This window comes from Chiroxiphia lanceolata, chromosome 14 (genome assembly GCF_009829145.1).
Source record: "Chiroxiphia lanceolata isolate bChiLan1 chromosome 14, bChiLan1.pri, whole genome shotgun sequence".
Taxonomy (NCBI): Eukaryota; Metazoa; Chordata; class Aves; order Passeriformes; family Pipridae; genus Chiroxiphia; species Chiroxiphia lanceolata.
Window position 1 is genome coordinate 2,418 of NC_045650.1, and position 16,328 is coordinate 18,745.

General features: G+C 49.1%; 1 long non-coding RNA gene across 1 annotated transcript; it reads left to right on the forward strand.

Moving 5' to 3' along the window:
• Positions 1-9,915: 9,915 nt before the first annotated feature.
• Positions 9,916-12,539, forward strand: LOC116793911. Its single transcript, XR_004359630.1, has 3 exons — positions 9,916-9,926; positions 10,812-10,935; positions 12,368-12,539. It is a non-coding gene; the product is annotated as an uncharacterized LOC116793911 (long non-coding RNA).
• The last annotated feature ends 3,789 nt before the right edge of the window (positions 12,540-16,328 follow it).

Sequence of the window (16,328 nt, forward strand, 5' to 3'; positions counted from 1 at the left end):
CTGTGTGCCAGGAACCAGGCCCAGCTGAGCAGCACAGCAAGAGCCAAAGGCAGCCCTTTCTCTGCCCCTCTGGGTTCCCTGCAGGTGTCCCTAGGGCTCCAGGGGAACCTGCAGTGGAACAGGCTGAAGGAAACAATGATGTTCCCTCTTCTCACCTCTTCAGTGACTCTTCTTTCCATCAGTGACATTTCTCCTCTTAAAAAATTAACAGGGTATGATCGCCTTTTCTAATTTCATCATTACACAGGACCCCAGGAGGGTGACAGCAAAGGATCTGATAACTCCCTGGCACAGTGGCGGTTTTCCTGGAGTCACACCCAGGAATATGTCAGAGCTCTGACACAGGGGTGTCTACCCCTGTGACATCTGTAGTGAGAAACTGAACTCCAGCTCAGACAGACCCAACGCACATGGGATTCTGAAATGTTTGGTTCCACGATGCCCCCTGTGTCACAGTGACACAGCTGTCAGACCTGGCAGTAGAAAAGTAAATCAAAAAATTCAGAAGAAATCATCTTAAAGTCATGCTAAGCCTGTCTTCTACAGTCCAGAGTCTACACATGTGTGAGTGCATGGGATGAGTGTCAACCCATAGCAACATTGCAGGGTCTCATGGAACCAAAGGACTGCTGGGACACTGGGGGAACTCACGGAATCAAGTGGGCGTCGTGACACTGCCCTGCATCATGGAAGCAAATGTTCCCTGGGAAACTACAGAAAACCAGGGAATTAAGGGACGTCACTGCGACATGCGGGACCTAATGGAATTAAACAAACCCTGTGATATTTTTGGAACTTCATGGAATCATGACTTAAACCTTCCACCCGCGGTGAAGGGAGGGAGGGAGAGGAAGATAGAGGAGGAGTTGGCCCGCCGGGAAGAAAGAACCGGGGCTACCGGAGGCAGCGAGACACCGGGAGGCGGATCGGCGGTTGCGTCGCTGGCAGAGAGTGGGGTTGGCGGCGCTGGTTGATCCTCTGCTAAGTGCACAGGGTTGGCGGCCTGGGACCGTGGGGACTGGGGAAGCGGTTGGGGCGACCGCGTACGTCCCTCGAGGCTGCCGTCCTTCCAGCAGGTTCTTCACAGTGCTCTGCCCCCGAACTATCCTCCCGTCCGTCCCTCCCTCTGCTTCATAAAGCATTACCTGGAAACACTCATCGCTCTTTTCTTTGTCGAGCCGTTCCTCTTTCCTTGCTTTACTCTCTGTACTTCGGAGAACTTTGTCCTTCCCCTTCTTTTCTTCTTCTCTTTGCATTGCTTAGTCCCGCAGCTTTCAATTCTTAAGTGACTCCACCAATCCACCTCTCTTTCCCGTAGTCATCTCTCCAGCAAATACTAATGGACAGTTCTACTACGGCACACCTTGATATCCTCTTAAAATTCTTCTCCATATGGTACTGACTGCTTCTCTACCCTTTGTTCTGGGAAACAACATCAAGTGCCAAAAGCATTTCTGGTGACTTTTTTTCTTTATCTCCCCGCCAGTGACTGCAGGTAGAGCCCATGCGCAGCTGGTCCCAATGGTAGAGACCAACGAGGGCAGTGAAATCACAATCAAGTGTTCACACGGCAGCATACGAATCGCTGATTTTATCCCTTTCTACGGACCGCTCCCGGTACGCGCTCCTAAACGGTCCAGAGATCTGCAGGTGCCAGCGGGGCGGCTGTCCGTGTCGGGAGATAGTGGTTCGACCGTCCTCTGGCTCTCCGGGTCCCGTCATGGGGAAGTGGCGCCCTCTTCCTGTGCCCTGGCGGACACGGAGTAATTGATACAGTAGTCTTTCTAGCTTTCAGGGACTTTCTTAGAAATACACAACACGGTTAACTGGTTCTAGAGTGGAGCAAAGTAGCACCCCAAGAAAATAGGGCGTTTCAGTCCTACACAGAGCACAGGCTTGTGACAGGATGCCTGAGCGCCAAGTGACATACACAGCACAGGGTAGAGCAAATCTGGGCATCCTGCAGTCTGTTGTAATGTGTGTCCATATCTTCTCCTGAGGCATAGTCTCCTGGATACTCTTATCCAATCCAGGCAGGCACCGCGATTCTCTGGTTCATGAAGATCTTTCTCTTTGGAAAGGAAGAAGGTTCTGGCCTTTCCTTGCGTGCGGAAAAGACACAAACAGTCAGGGTCCGCAACACTTGGAGCGTCACTGGTCAGGGAACTGAACGCTACATTTCAGACGTATGCTGATGAGGCTGTGAAGGGAGACAGTGCGTCGGAGCGAGGTGTAGCCAAGCCAGATCAAGGTTTAGAGGTGGTGACGGAGGAGAAAAAAGAAGTAAGAAAGGAGAGACCTGCAACCATGTGGCCTTGGGCTCAGGAAAGATGGTTCCAAGACATTCCTTCATTATCCTCTCAGTACAAATGCTGACAGTTAATTTTTCTGTAAATATGTTATCTCTGCTCTACCACCTAAGTGGGCAGAATCATGTCAGGAGAGCACAAGAAGAGGGAGGGTGAATTTTATGATGCTCACCCACATGTGAAAGCCACAGTTTCCTGCGGTGTGATGGTTGCCTGGGACCAGGCTGGAGTTGGTCAAGAGAAGGGGCTGGGAGTGCAAGTGTCTGCATCAGCCAAGACCCCAGTCCTTCAGCTGCAGTTTCAGATGGGTGGGACAGGGCTATCCCAGGCCCATCACTAGCAGACAACACTCGGGTGGTTGTCACGTGTACTCCCTGCGTGTGCGTGAGGGACTTCATCCTCTTCCCTGCTCAACACTCAGCACACTCCCTAGAGAATATGCTGTCCTTGCCACTGCTGGGGCTGGGACATCCAGCAGCCCTGCTGGAAAACTTTCCTCTCTCGCACTTTGAATTTTCCCAGCAGAGAAAGTTACAGCCAGAGGCCCTGACCTGCTGCCATTCAGGGCTCATCTCCCTATCCTGAGGATCTGGGAGCGAGGTATTCTTCCCAGGTAGATGAAGAATGACAGGGGAGAAGCCAGAGAGGTGGAGGAGACACGTGTTTCCCGAGGAAGTTGCAAGCAGCCCAGAGAGCTGCGGACAGCACGGGAAGCTGTGAAAGGGGCAGCAAAGGAAGAAATCCGGAGCTCCCAAAAGCCCAGCAGTGGGTGTGCAGAAGAACAGGTAATTGCATCTGGGAAGGGGAGGACTGCACTGAGAGCTCACCGGGAACAGACCCTGCCCATGAGGGAGGTCCCAGAGCCAGGCAATTCTCAGAAGGCAATCGACTGAGGGAGCCAGAGGGGCTGCTGCTTAGGGAGAGAGAAACCCAAAGGGAGAAACCCAAAGACAGCAGTTCAGGCACTGAAATAACAGTTCATTTCTCTGTCCTCCTGCTTCCTTTGCTCATCAGGAGAGTCGTTTCTGACAGCTCTCTTGTCTCAGAAAAGGGTGGTGTTTTTTGTATCTCTCAGCAAACAGGTAGGTTACTATCAGCATGAATTTTGGCTATCTCCTCCTCACTTCCTACCTGCGTCACCTCCTCTCTATATCCCGACTTTTCATCAAAGTATCCTTCTTCTTCCTCCCAGGAAATATTCAAGTGCCTTTTTAGGCCCCATTGGGGAATACCACTGAATAGAGAAACATGGTTGTAGATTTCGTACTTGCTGTCTTGCATGTGTTCACTCCAGACGTTCTTACTTCTGTAAGGATATGAGGAAAGAAGGAAGAGAAAGCTCAGACCACCTCTGCTGTCTCTGCTCTCCACTTCAACTTCTCTGTCCCTCTCCCTCTCTCCTGTCATCCATATAGTGCCGCTACAAAACATCTCGGCTGCCTCTTCAATCCCACATTTCTCCTTTTCTATAGAGAATGCGGATATCCTTTCAAAGCTGCCTCAGACTTAAGAAGCTCTCTTCTCATTAACATCAATTACGTGTCCCATTCTGCCTGCAAGCTGCCTCTGGCACGACTTCCAGTTTTAACCATATCCAAGGCTTCCTGTTGCAGAAGGCCGGGGCTGCCGGGGCCTGCGAAACGCCTGGTGGTGCATCGAAGCTACGGGGCTGGTGGGGAGAGGGGCTGGTAGCAGTATCATTTCTGCTGCAGACAAATTACACTTTGGTTTTATTCTGGGGCTGTGGCACCAGTTCTACAGGGAAGCAGTGTATGGGGGATTTACCTGCCCATGGGAAATCTCGGACGTCGTATGTCATCTCCCGCCTACTTTGGACTCATGGAGATGCAGTTTCAGTGAGGAGAGCCCTGCTGTGTCCTTCCTCTTACACAGAGAACCAGGGAAAAGTCTGTCACACAGGAGATATGTATGCTACTCCTGCAAACAGGGAACCCTGAATATGTTGTATTATTGTACGTCACTTGGTACTCAACCATTCTGTCACAAACCTGTTCTCATCAAGGGCTCACTTTTTGGTTATTTCACTGCCCTCGGTGGTCTCTAGTAACGGGTCCTGCTTGCATCTGGACTCTACCTGCAGACCCTGGCCGGGAGATAAAGAAAAAAAGCCGTCAGAAGTGCTTTTTGCTCTAGAGGTTGTTTCCCAAAACAAAGAGCAGACAAGCAACAAGGACCATATGGAGAAGGATTTTAAGGGAATATCAAGGTGTGCGGTAGCGGGTGTCCATTAGTATTTGCTGGAGGGACGTCTGCGGGAAATAGAGGTGGAGGAATGGTGAGGAGTGGAAAGCTGCGGGACTAAGCAAAGCAAAGAGAGGAAGAAAAGTAGGAAAGGGGAGTTCTCTGAAGGACAGAGAGTAAAACAAGGAGGGAGGAACGTCTCGAGAAAGAAAACAGCGATGAGTGTTCCAGGCAATGCTGTATGGACCAGAGGGAGGGACGACTGGGAGGATAGTTCGGGAGTAGAGCTCTGTGAAGAACCTGTTGGCAGGACGGCAACCTCGAGGGATCTGCACGGTCACCACAGCCCCTGCTCCGGCCCCCACAGTCCCCGACCGCCTGCCCTGCGCCCCGAGCACAACAGCGGCCAGCGCCGCCAGCCGCACTCCCTGCCAGGGTCGCAGCCGCCGATCCGCCGCCCGGCGTCTCACTGCCTCCGGCAGCCCCGTCTCTCTCTTCCGGGTGGGCCAACTCCTCTCCTCCTCCTCTACCTTCCTCTCCCTCCCTCCCTTTACCGCGGGTGGCAGGGGTTCGGGATGGTATCGGGGAGCCCAAGATTGACAGACTATGCGCTACTTTTCACCACCACCGTCTCTTCGCGGAGACTCCTGAATTTTCCTCCAGGTCACGCGCTTGTGAGAATGGTCGAGGGGCACGAGAGGCAGAACATCACTCCCAGCTCAGCGTCCTGGTCTCAGCCAAAACCAGTCTTTTCTTCTAGTCCATTCACTTCGTGAATTACGGGGCAAAGGACAGTTTAAGAGCCCGACTGATGGCCAACAGTATCTTCCCAAGTGTTTGCATTTGAACTATGATACGAGGGGATCTGTGCAAACCACCTTTCTGACATAAACTAATTCTTGTCATAGATCCTCAAGAGACCTGCTTCTGCTGCAGCAGGACAATATAAAAAAGGTACCTTTGCCAACACTGAAATGCCAAGTACAAGCACCGGGAAAGGAGACACTGAGGAAAAGAATTCCAAAGAAAATCAGAGACCGACCACCAACGCTGTCCCCACTAACACGACTTTTCCCCACTGAGCTCAGTACGTATCATGTATTTCCTGTCTGATACAGCAGTCCATGGTGTTCATGTCAGATTTAGTTCTACTGAAGGAAGAGAGGAAGCGACAGAGCACTGTGGCTATTCCTTCTGCCTCTGAGAGCAGTTGGGGCTGGATTCAGTTTTTCTGAGCTTCCATCTACGCTCCGGGCAAAGGCAGAGATAGTGTCTGGTTGAACAGAGGGCTTTGACCTAGTGACTGACCTCATGAACTCCTGTATGGAGAGGGTCAAACCCAAGAGAATAATAATGTTCCTAAATTCTCTTTAGACTCCTGACTCCTCACAAGTCATTTGAGTACAAAGACTTTGCCGAAATCTCTAAGGTTGAAGACAAGCAACGTGGTTCCTCAAATGGCACAGGCAAGGTCCTCCTCAGAACTCAGCCTGCTGATCAGTGATTAGGGTCCTAGTTCTTAAAGCCCCATCCTCAGGGATTAGAACTTGAGGTGCTGCTCTTGAACAACATAGCTTTTTTTCCGGCAAACTGCTGAAATGTTGGGCAGATTAAATTTTCTCCTTTAAACAGCTGATAGTATTCTTTCTCTTCTGAAAATGGCAATTGTTCACAACAGTATAATCCAAAACTCAATTTAATTTAAAAAATTTAAATGTTAATGCATTTAATTTAGTGCATTCAAAACTACTAAACCTTTGGCTGAATCACATGGAGTCTTTCTTCCCAAGAAAATAAGAGCTCTGTTGGTCCAGCTCTCCTTAATATTTGTAGACAACAAACTCTTGACTTGGTGCCTGTTCTTTTCTGATTTCTTTCTCCTGTGAGCATTCCTCCATGGGCTTAATTTCCTTTCAAGGTAAACCCTGAAAAGACTGTGGAGAATCAGTCTTTGTGGAGCCACCTGTGCTTCAGAGCTGCCTCAGCTCTTGTGGTTATTGTTGTTGGTGCCAGCTGACTACAAATAGTTCACAGCCCCTCACAGCGGGGCTACCTTTCGGATCTGCTGGAGGATGGTATATCTGTTTCCCATGAGCATGTTTCACGTTGTTTCTTTCAGAGGGCATTTTGAGTGAGTGGAACCCTGCGAAGAAATACACTTTACAGTAGCAAATTGACCGAGAGTAAGTCCAATCTCAGCTACTTCCACAAAACCATGGGCCAGGGATTTTGCTGGTGTCATATCAAGCATGCAGTCGGGCAAGCTGCAAACATGGGCAGACACCGGTCTTACATCCTCCTGTCTGTCAGTCCTGATCAGTATTTAATAACTGTGGTCAGAAGACACTGTCAAAGACAACTCGATGCTGGCAGTGTCTTGCCTGTAACAACGAGCAGGACTTGGAGTATGTCCTATGTTTTCTCCTGGTCATGGTATGGTAGAGGGTTGCTGGGCTGCTGGGCTGTTGGTTGAAGCTGAGTGTTTTATAAACACTCTGGGCAGCAGAGCTCTGCTCTCTGGGCTGGTTTTCTCTCCCAGGGCCTAAACGTCTCCTCCTTTCTTAGCTACTGCTCTGTTTCTAGGACTTTCGGAACAGTTTCCCGGGGAGTTGATATTGCCACAGAAGGAGCGGTAAGGGCCAGCATCCCCGGCAGATTTTGTGTCTCTCTAGTGCTTTTCCCTCCGCTGGGAGCTGTGGCCACAGCTCTGGGTGGCCATCTTTGCTGCAGAGACTGTTCCTCTGAGGGCAGAAAAGTGTCAGCCTGCAACACACAGTTTGGACAGACCTTGTCCTTATTAAGTACCTAAAAGAACGCAAGGAGGGTAGAGGTATCTTTCAGAGAAGGGCACCTTTTCTCAGACTTATTTACTGACTATTCTAGTGCATCAGCTACTTGGTGGCTCCTTCCCCAGCTGCAGTGTTGCACTTGGGAAGTGCATTTACACAAGAGTCTGTAAGGGACGTAAAGGTCCTGAAAGCGGCTGATAACCCCGGGTACAGCCATGAAATCTCCTGGAATGGGTTATTTCATTTTCAAACACAGAAAAGAACTGCAAATAGCAACTGGGTTAAAAACCGTTCTTTAGATTAGCAAAATCCAACTTCAAGATGTTAGAAAGTGCCAGGATTGTATTTTTTTGTGTAACCTTCATGACCTTTTAGGATGGGATTTCCCCCATTGCTGATTGATTGTTTGGAGACCATTTGGTCCAGAGTCTACAAGGCAAAATGTCTATAGTCGTGTCCTGTAACTGGCATGCAAGGGTGAGCACACGAATCGTCTCTTGTCCTGTCAGTTAAGAAGCTCTGGTGTCTAATCCCAGGCAGTTTGGCCCACTCTGGCTCCATCATTCCAAAAACCCCTACTCCATGTGAATTGTGTTCCCATGCAACAGACTTCTCAAGGCTGTGGCTTTCAATCTCCTTTCAGGTAGCCATCAAGATTTTTCTTCGCGAAAGAAAGAACGAAAGGGAACTAGTTGTAACTGAAGTTTCACTCGTGAGTAGCATGAGGCACCCCAATATCATTCTCTGTATAGACAAGTGAGTGGTTCTGGGATTATCATTTCGATGTTCATTGACACACTGGAAGTCAAAGGCTAAAAAGCCACTTTGTTCACTGGAAGAACATGGCGCTCTTCATTATTTCTCAACTCCTCCACCTGCAGTGGATGGGAGGAGCTTGCCTTTTGTCTGCCTTGGCCTTTTCTAATATAGGTAGTTTGAAGCGTGTCTTCCAAAACCTCCATCTGCCATGTCTTCCTAAAACCAAGCCCTTCATTCTCTACCTCCCTGTTCTTTTGGGGTCTGATTTTTTTTCAAACTGAGCATCTTTTCTGTTCCTTACAGATACGTGCTGATAAACCCTCCTAGAAATTATTGCCCTTGGAGTTTTCCCACTATTTTCTGTTGCTGTGGATACCAGGAAGACCAGGTTCTTGTTTACACAACCACACAATGTGCCAGGTTTTAAATGGTTTTCCCTGTTTCTGAATGCACTTTATGCAATGCTTTCCAAGGGGTTGATCAACATCTGCCCTCAGTGCTGCACCCCCTCCTCCCGTGGAGAAGTCCGTGTTGCCTGCTTCCTGGAGTTCAGGCAGGAAGGGATGAGTTAAGATGATGAAGCAGCTGATGGCAATGTCCTGGCTCCAGATTTCTCTCTGCTGTCACTAAACCGCGTTTTTACCTTGCTTGCCTTTTTCACAGATGAGCCTTTCTCATTTAGCCTGCTCAGATTCTGTCTTCATTTACAAGTGACCTGGCAAGAAAACTCAACTGCAGTCTTTCCCCTAAGGTCATTTAGCTGTGCCCATTCTTCTCCATGCTGTGTTTTTTTCTTTCAACTACCTTTTCAATGAAGAACACTGACTAGTAATGGAATATGTGGAGGAATGTACCTTAGCTACTGTTTTTTCCAAACAAGAGCTTGAGGTGGAGATGATAGCCTGTATCAGTCAGGAGGTAAGGGATTCTGCCCTTGCTTCTGAGAGCTTGGACAGAATGGTTCTTTGCAAAAAGTGGTAGGAAAAGGAGTGATATCGTGTTCAGAGCTTTGTTTCTGCGTTGCTGTTATGATGTGGAGAAGAAAAGGGCATCCAAATGAAAGGCCTGCCAGTCTCACTGCATTTCTTGGACTCTGTTGTTATCCTCCTATAATGTTGTTGTACTTTCCTTTCTAGTTTAATTTCGTTTTATTTATTATTCTAAACTTTGCCACTTGAGGTATGTCTGCAATTGATGTGTCACCTGGAAATTTGATCTTTTCGAGTCACTTCTTGTTTTGTGGGATAAAATCAGCCTAATTAATTTTTCCTCTCGTTTCTTTTTTTAATCTCCGTGACTGAAAGGCCTGGACTTCCTTCATTCAAATCGAATGATTCACAGAGACATCAAAAGTGACAATATTCTTTAGGGAATGGACGGATCTGTCAAATTGAGTAGGTGTTCTTGTTCAGGCACAGTGTTACCGGGAGGCAGGGACTGGGGTTGCCTTTGAGCGCCTGTCAGTTCCCCAAAAGTGCCCACTGCTATAAGCTGAGAGCAGAGTTGCAATGTGCAGAGAACTCTAGTGAGGATGAGGCTGTCAAGAGTGCCTTTGGTTTGAGTATGTCCCTTCCATAGGAAACAGAGCACAACCACTCTTCCAGCTAGAATCAACACTGTGCTCTCAGACTGAGAGTGGGGAATTCTTGTGCTTGATTTCACAATTCAAGCCGGTTTTAACCCTATTTCTTTTTTCTACAGTTGATTTTGGCTTATGTGCTTGCCTTCAGCCCTGGTGGAAGACATGGGGGACATTTTTTGCAACTCCTTTCTATATGGTATCAGAAATGTTGAGAGGAGACAAATATGGTGCCAAAGTGGACATCTGGGCCCTTGGGATCACGGCACTAGAAATGGTCCTACACAGGTAAGGTGCAAATACTGTCAGAGAAAACTGCCTTTCTACCATGAGACATATCTTTCTCTCACATCAATTTGAACTATTCCCACCAAGGCCCACGTCTAAAAGTGTCCTGGAGCACATCTGCTCACAGGAGAAGGGATATGTGCAGAAATAGGGCGTTTTGGCCTCCAACAATGCTTGTATTCCTCCTGTGCTCTTTGAACTCCCTTGTAGCTGGATCTCCCAATGGCAGGAATTTTTCAGCAGGAGGATTCTCCCGTTGGAGAAGCAATTCAAGGGTATCTGCAGGCCAGAAGTCTATTCAAACTTGGACCAGTGCCCACTGCTTACCTGAGCCTTTCAGGGAAGGTCACTGCTTCTAGTACTGCCACAATTATGCATTAGCCAGTACATTTCTAAAAGTAGGTTCTAGAACAGCTCCTTGTAGGAAACCAATGTATTTTCATGTGTGCAGTTTTAGATGCTAATTCCCGAAAATGAAATGACCCGCTCTTACATGAAAGGAGTATACAATAGCCCAGGAAGGTATACCAGGATAAAACCCCATGACTAATAGCTGAAACCAAGTTAAATGCTGCACAGTTAATTCCTGAGGAAGGCAAAAATTACGGAAAATGTAGGTCTTCCAGTCTTTCTTTCTGAAAAAGATTCCTGACTTTTCTTGGAAGACTTCTTTTGGATTGCATTTGCCTTGCAGAAGGCAGCAAAAAGAGATGAAGGTAATTAGCAGTACTGGTCTGGATGCCGAAAATTCTCCGCTTCAGGGGGACTCCAGGGCTCCTGGAGAAGCCCCAGGTCGACTCTCAGAAAGCAAGGACTGGCCTGTGCTGGAGATCTTCCCCTCGGGGAGGGATGGTTAATGGCTGTCTTGTGTTTCCTTTGTCCCAGTCTAAGGACTCGCCACCCCGAGCTGGAGACTCCCAGAAACTTGTCGCCTGTTTTCCGTTCTTTCCTGCAGTCTTGTCTGAAACGGAATGTGAAGCGTCGATGGACAGCCAGGAAGCTGCTCAAGGTAAAGTGGCTACAGGTGAAGCTACTACAGGGATGGGCTTTGTCATCAGCTAAACTCAGGAGGCTTCCTCTCCTACTAATCTCTTAGTGTTTTTCAAATGACAACTAAGTAGCATCCTAGAATAATTTGGCTTGGAAGGGACCTCTAAGTGGCATCTAGTCCAACCCCCCAGCAACGAGTAGGGACATCTTCAACTGGACCGGGTTGCTCAGAGCCCTGTCCCACAACCAGGGATGGGGTATCCACTTCCTGTGCCAGTGTTTCAGCACCCTCATTCTAAACAATGGCTTCCTTAGATGTAACCAGAATCTCTCCTCTTCCACTTGAAAACCATGACCCTTTGTCCCATTGCAACAGTCCCTGCAAAAAGATGTGTCCTCTTGAAGGACTGAAAGGCCACAATAAGCTCTCCCTGGGACCTTCTCTTCTCCAGTGCCATCTGTCTTGGTCTTGCCTCCGAGGAAAGGTCTTCCACCATCAGGTCCTGTCTGTGGCCCTGGCTTGTACTTTGGGAGGACACTTCGCTGTACCTGGTGGCAAAAGACCTGGAGTAGAATAATAGCAGTTCCAGAGGCTGAAATGGTGTTGGTGGAGGGGGACCCAAGGAAGCAGTCCCAGCCAAGTGGTCAGAGAATTGCCTGTGAGAAGGAAGGGGCTGTGGGGAGCTCACTGCGAGCCTCAGAGGGGGCCCTCCTGCCCCATTCTTTGAGGTTTCTGTCACCCAAGGAGGGACAGCTGAGGGGGCCTTGTCCCAGCCCCATTTGCTGCCTGGCACATTCAAGCAGGCCAGAAGTGCTCCAGGGTTCTAGCAGGTTTTGTGGCAGAGAGAGGGAGCTGCAGAAGGTACCCACTGGGCTGTCCCTGCTGGGAAGAAAGGTGGCTGCCAGCACAGGGAGGGGCAGGGGTGGAATGCAGACACTGCTCTCCCTGCAAGCCAGAGCTGAGTCCATCAGCGCTTTGCCCCTTGTGTCCTTGCTCTTGTCTGGGTGCTGAGAACCTCTGCCCCAGTGCTCTTCAGAAAAACACACAGGTCTGGATCCTCCTGGAATTGACCTTTCTTAGAGGTACGGGAGGTTTACACTCCTCATTAGTTTTGACATCTAAAATAGCCCAAGTCTTTAGAGAAGAGGAACCTAAGGGAGTCCTTTGAGTTTTCTGAAATGGAAAAAGGCCCGAGGCAGCAAGTGGCATTCACAGAGCACTGGCAAGGTAAACCTCCTTGCTGAAGACACTTTGAGAAATTGATTAATGGCCTTATGGGCCATGTTTGCCTGTGATAGTGAGGTCCTGGACATGAAGTTGGAGGTGTAGATGGTGCCCTCAGTCCTCCTGATGTGTATTGCAGGTAACCGGAGGAATCCCACTGCAGCCTGTGGGAAACTGCATCTGGAAAGTAATGGCTCCTTCCGCTTTTCTTTCATTTTGGGTGTAGCATCCGTTTTTAAAAAAATCCGAGTCTTGATGAGATACCTCCTCTCATTGATGCAGCCAGGAGACCCAGAACACCGGCACCAGAATCTCTGCTGGCTCCCTCTGATTCTGGACAAGAGGGGAAAGAGGAGCAAGTAGAGAAGGAAGTTGTCAAAGCAAAACCTGAAGGACTGAAATCAGTAAATGCCATATTGCATTAGCACTACCTTTGTTGTCATTCAGAGCCGCAAGTTCCTGGGACCAAAGTGTCTGGGGTGATGAAGACTTTACCTCCAAGAGAATTATTCTCTAATCCAGTGAAGGGAGAGGAGAGTAAATGCATCCCTGCCCCAGGCAGACAGTGACTCTCATTCTCTGGCAAAAGAATTGAGTCTCTGTGTTGGCCTGAGTGGAGCCAGCACAGCTCCTCCACAGGTGCTGTGTACAGCATCTTAGAGCTTGGGGAGACGAGACTGGGAAAGGGGATTCACTGTTTTATAGACTGGCCTTGAAAAATCCCTCTGAGTGAGATGTGGATGTTCACTTTCACTGCACAGCCCAGAGCATGGAAAGCCAGGGCTGTGCAGGGTCTCTGTCTCCCACCTCTCCCTTTCTTTTCTTGCAGGGGCCTGCAGAGAGAGATGCCAAAGGTGAACAGCAATCCCTGTGGGCTGTGGGCTGGGGAGTGATGGAGACAGGGCAACTCAGGCCCCCTGGGGTGGTTTTTGGGCTGCGGCAGCCTGGCCTGTGCCCGTGGGTGGACTCCCCCATGGTGCAGGCAGGGAGGAGTAGGGCTTGCCCTGGCCTTGACTCCAGCCTTGGACCCGATGCAAGACAATATCATCCATGGCAATGACTCCAATGGGCTCATCAGGGTCTGGACACAGACCTCAAAACCCTTTCCCCAACTCTCTCCAGGCAGCACCAATTTCCCAGCCATGAGGCTGAAAGCTTTGATGATAATTAAATACACTGTGAGTACCAATCCTTCCTGTAGGTGACCCTGGACCCCTCTGTCTGTGGGACCCCTGCCTCTTGAGTCCTTCCTGCCTCTGGCACCCTGAGCCCCTTGACTGGCCATGCCACAGCCTCAAGAGTTGCATCGAGTTGTAGGGACATGCCCTAGAACACCTTTCCATGCTCTCCATCCCCTCCCTTTGATATAGAGCCCCTCAAGATCTCAGCTACGTAAGATTTGAATCAAACTTGAATTTATTTTTACTTGTTATTCAGTAGCTGTAGCTGGACAGGTGCAATGGAGCAATTGAATTGTGAACGTTTTATGCTTCACTAATCTTTTGTTTCAAGGAAAAGAGAAGGCAATCCAAGTGGTATGGGCTCCCTGGGAACTGCAGGAGGGGGGAAAGGTAATTCCAGCTGTGGGTGATCAGGACCAACGACTAATTGATCTCCTACTCAAAACAGATCCCAGACTGATCCCAGACTGATATGGAGAGAAGAACTCTGCCTCCAGACTAATTAGCATGAGAAATGAGAGGTATAACTGGCAAATAGGTATTGAGTACTAATTAAGGAAAAAGTGATATAACTTGGTTATGCCTTTTTTTGTCAAAAAGTATAAACGGTGTAAAGTTTTTGATGAGACCTCTGGTGCCAAGTTCCTGAACTGCAACTACTGAAACAATGAACCAACCTCCAAGGAAGGGAAAGGCTTCCTGATATCCCCCAAATACGGAAGTGAAGGAGAGGAGGAGGGGAAAGTCAGCTCACGGGGTATGTTGAGCACTGTTCAGCCACTCCACAGCAGAAGGCTTTTCCCACCTCTCAGACTGAGGCACTCATACCTGATGGGAAGACCCTCTGTGCAGGGCCTTCAGCCACATTCCCAGGTGTCCTGGTTTTGGCTGAGAGTCCATTTTCTCTATAGTAACTGATCCAGGGCTGTGTTTTGGATTCAGGATGAGAATACTGTTGATCACACACTGATGTTTCGGTTGTTGCTCAGTTGTGCTCCCTTTTCAGTGTCTCTTGCTCTGCCAGTGGGGAGCTGCACAAGATGTTGGGAGCGAGCAATGCCAGGACAGGTGATCTGAACTGGATGACCAAAGGGATATTCCAGACCATAGAATGTCATGCCTGGCATATAAACTGAGGAGCACTTGCCTAAAGAGGCCAAAGGCTGCTCATAGAAGTGTGGGCATTCCCCATCCTCACCTTCCCTGTCACCCTCTTCTGCGGAGCTTCTGTCCCTCCCCTGCAGCACCCAAGGTGAGCAGGGTGTCCCACCACACCTCATTTCATCCACAAACCATCACAAGGTTGGGAGGCTCCAGCTGCTCCTGCCTGTTCTCCAGCTCCTCCTGCTCATGCACTTTTGGCTGCAGCATCTCAACCATATCACCAGGGCTGAGCGCAGACTTGTTTCAGGCCAACATGGACAAAGGGACCCAGGACCCTGCTGTGCCTCACGTGTTGTAGTGTTTGACAGATGTTCAGGCAACATGAAATGAGGTGCCCACAGACTTCCCTTCATCTCTAAGGCCAGAGAAACATGGTTGGGCAATGGCACCAGGGAGGTGTTTGGTGACTGCAGAAAACCAGAAGAACTGTGGGTGTTGAAAGAGAAACCCCACTTCCACCCCCCACAGCACATGGGGTTTACAGACATCCCTGTAGCTCCCAGTGGCTTTGTCCCTGTCCCCAGGAACCTGCCCTGTGCCAACCACTGGGCTCGTCTGCACCACTTCTGGTGGGGAATTTCCAGTGCTTGGCTTGGCAGGGCAACAGCTCCCCACAAGCTCTGGCCATGCCAACATGTCCACACCCAGCCCTTCCACCAGGCCCAGCGCTTCCTACACCCATCAGAAATGTGTTCTGGATGCCTTGAACCAAAAGGATCTCTGTGACTTGCACAAGTATTGACAATGTCTGATGGATAAATCTTCATCAAATCTATTCCCTGTATTGTACATGGACACGTGAGCACCTCGAGTGAAGACATCTCCATCCCCCTGTGTCAGCTGAACCTGTGTGTCCATAAACCCTGTGATCCAACTCGGGGTAAGCCCTTCTCTATGCCCACACTGATGCTCCCCTGGATGCACAAGTACACAGGGGTAGAGGCCCTGCTGTTCTCACACGGCTCTGGCAATGGGGGTGTACAATGATCAGATGTTTCTCCTCCAGTGGAGAACAAACATGCATTTCTCTCTCCCCAGCTGCACCTGTGCCTTTCACTGTCCCTCCCAGAATGGGGTTGAGCAGCCCAGAGACAGCCCTGGAGATACAAAGGGGTGGCTGGAGAGACATGAAGGGACACTGGAGGTACACTGGGATAGAAAGGGGAGACGTCTCTGGTCTGAGTTCAGTTGAGACATTATAACCAGAGTCTCAAACATTCATATTTGTGTCGCTGTTGGAACTGGCTGCGACACAAAGTATCCAGCAAAAAAGTTTATTGGAAAGAAAAAAGGGAACAGCAGCAGCCGTGGAGCTGTCTTTACAGCTCCTTAAATGCAGTTTTTTAGGTTTATGTATTCTACACAGCTAGGTTAATTCAAATACACAAACCACAATTCTCACGGCTGATAGGTGGACTTTCTCAGTCTTATTCTCACAGTCTCTCTGCAGATGTTCTTTTTCTTCTTATGTTTACATTCTACTTAGCCACTTTGTTCAAAATAAGTCCTTGTTCTCATGGGACAGCGTCCTTATTCTCACGGGACAGCTTTCTCCTGGTGTTTTTCTCCTCTCTCAGGATGCATCAATATGTTGTCAGGATTAAGGCCTCTATTCTCAGTCACCTTTTCATTCCATGTTAGGGTCTCGGTCCAGCTGAGATTCCCCACATATTTGTACTCTTCTAGTGCCCCTCCTTTCTTGTCTTGGCTATCCTTCTCAAACATAAATCACAATGTAAAGTCACTTGTTGCCCTGTCTATTACCCAGAACAGCCCATGCCTATGAGGTCACAGGGTCATACCTGTTCCTGCACCAAAATTGTCATCAGTTGCTAGATACAG